This window comes from Bidens hawaiensis, unplaced genomic scaffold (genome assembly GCF_021521415.1).
Source record: "Bidens hawaiensis isolate Kalapana, Puna unplaced genomic scaffold, B.hawaiensis_p1.1 tig00004101_1, whole genome shotgun sequence".
In the NCBI taxonomy this organism is placed as follows: Eukaryota; Viridiplantae; Streptophyta; class Magnoliopsida; order Asterales; family Asteraceae; genus Bidens; species Bidens hawaiensis.
In genome coordinates, this window is record NW_027491241.1 from 661,026 (window position 1) to 663,770 (window position 2,745).

At 36.7% G+C, this 2,745-nt stretch overlaps 1 pseudogene; it reads right to left on the reverse strand.

Moving 5' to 3' along the window:
• Positions 1–493: 493 nt before the first annotated feature.
• On the reverse strand, positions 494–1,870 carry LOC143625292 (epi-neemfruitin B 7-O-acetyltransferse L7AT pseudogene; annotated as a pseudogene).
• Between the last annotated feature and the right edge of the window lie 875 nt (positions 1,871–2,745).

Sequence of the window (2,745 nt, forward strand, 5' to 3'; positions counted from 1 at the left end):
TTTATTAAATGAAAAATTAACACCAACTAACAGTCATATGTCTCCGCCCTTGAGGCACGGTGCGATAATAGAAAAATAGAAACCTAAGCTTAAAAGAGCGGTAAAATAAGCAAGAGAGCTTGTAAAATAATAGAATGCAAGAATCTCTAGTTTATGGACATCTAAAGGCTCGGATGCCTTTGTAACCAAATCCTTGTAACTTATTTTTGTAAATTAAAATCTTTGTGATCGAACAGATGGTATTTAATTCCCTTCTTGATCAACTAATATTCTCAATCAAATATGCTCCACTTCGTAACAAACTTTGATTAAATGAAAAGGCAATACCAACTGACAGTCATATGTCTGCGCCCCTTAGGCATGTTGTGACGACAGGAAAATAGAAACCTAAGCTTAAAAGACGGGTAAAATAAGCAAACGAACGTGTAAATTTATTTGCCACAATATAAAGTACTAACAACCAAGACGTTGGTTTTTAAGACAGATCTCTAACTCATATGACATGATCATTTGATAGCGGACTTGGATCCACCGAAGCATACGCTAGTAGCTCCGGATTGCACTGTAGAATCTTCAGTTCTTCTTCATCCAAAGTCACCCATGCTTCAACTCCCTCGCCACATTTTGTATCCATTAGAGTCACTAAATTGAAGAACCCCTTGAATCCTTTACCTATGAGGCCAGACACCCAACTTGGCTTTCCCCAACCAAAATCAATATCATTGAAACCCATCTTACACCAACTTGTAAAAATATAATATTCTGTTGGCCCTACCGAGCCGATTTCTCCCATTTGTTGAAGTAACTTATGCATTGCGACGTACCATTCATCACCCTGTGCTTCGTTTACAAACTCATCGTTGACTTTTACAATGCTATCATGCACCTTGTTCACCAAGCTATGCAATGTGGTTTCGTCGTTATCTTTGCACACTGCACTTGAGACCCACATCATGTTACCAATCAAGTCTTTTGACGTCTTTGTTGGAAGTTTTTTACGAAGATTCAGAGAGTGGTTTAGCCAAGTAGTTTTCTGGATACCATATGCTTCTTTAGATGCTGGTATTGTACACTTCCATAACAAAGCAGATACCACCTCAACTCGTGTTGGTTGTTGCACTCCATTTCTACTAGCTGCAACTTTTAAAGCAGCTATGGAATCCGAACCAAATACGAATCTTTTTGTGATACAATTGCCTTCCTTTAGCACTGTTTGATAGCTAACCTGGAATATGTCTCTAAGCCACAAGCTCTCAGCAGGAAAAACTAATGGAGAAATTATCTTTGGATAAGTAACTTCTTCACTTTTGGAAGCCATGTTAGCCCATCCTTTTAGAAAAGTGTAGAGTGCAGCCCCATCAAGGATCTTGTGTGAAACACACAACCCGACAGCGATTCCACCACATTTGAAAATGTTCACTTGAACATTTGTGACACGAGAACCCACACTAGATTGATCAAAACTAGGTTCTAATGGCAAGAACCTGTTAATCAATCCAAGGTCAGGTTTGTGCAAAAAGCCATCAAGACGACCATGAACCAAAACTAAGACATAGTTAGCACCAACGTCGTTACATTCAATTGAATCGCCCTTAAGTGTTCCTGCAAGTGGGTAAAACTGAGTCAAGGTTTCAGATAGTGATTTCTTTAGAACCAATGACCTTTATAGTGCTTGGAATATGTTATTGTCATTGTCATTGTGATTAGGGTAGTAAAAAACGATTGGTACGTAAGGATATCCAACAAGATAATCTAGGAGAGAAAGATTATATGTTTTCAAGTGGTGCGGTGTTGGGGACGATGGTTTAATGCTCTCTTCGGAAATGATTTCAACTTCCATAGCGTAAGTTAAATGACAGGTTAGTGTTATGGGATGTGTCTAGAAAAGAAGGCAATTGCAATAACTATGCACTTCAAAGTTCCTTTTATAGTTCAATTCGGATATATATTATATTTCTTAAGATTCGATTTCAGTGGTTATGATCAACTAAATGGTTCCGATCAAAACTTATGATACTAAAAAGTTGTAACTTCAAAATAAAAGAAAACAAAACGAACAACCATAATATATTTTTCTGTGATTTTAATCTATAAAACTGATCATGTTTCTCATTTAAAATAAGCACATGTTAGATGATTGAAAAAAATGATATGTTAATATTTTAAAGATGATCAAATTTGACTTTGTTTACTGAGAAATCCTATTCCAAAAATTTCTACATAAATCCCACCGACTCCATCATGTCCAACTTAAAAACCGGTCCGTCTGTTTTTTCTACACCAATAACCAAGCGTCATGTGTAAAAAACCTGCTAAGAATGTTCTCGGCGGCCGGTCAGTGTTCCGACCTTCTGACAAACCAATCCGCCTAGTTTTCAAATCCAGACGCCGTCTAGTTTATTTTGCAATTTCCAGGCGCTTGCATTTCAAATCTCATTTACAAATGAAAACATCCAGAGGGTTGAGAGCCACATCCAGTGGTTGAAGACGACATTGATAATGTCAAGAAAATAAGATGATATATGTGTATTATAATTGTAAATGTTCATGTTAAAAATGACTAATATGTCTGTTGTTCACAAGATGTTTTTCAATGTCCTTTGATTAAATTACACTTATATATATTAAGGGGTGCACCCACATAGTAACGGTCGGGGTTCCGGGACCCCCAACATTTTCTAAAAATTTTCTTTGAGACGGTATATAAAAATTTTCTTGGACTCCATAATAATTATTAGATTGAAC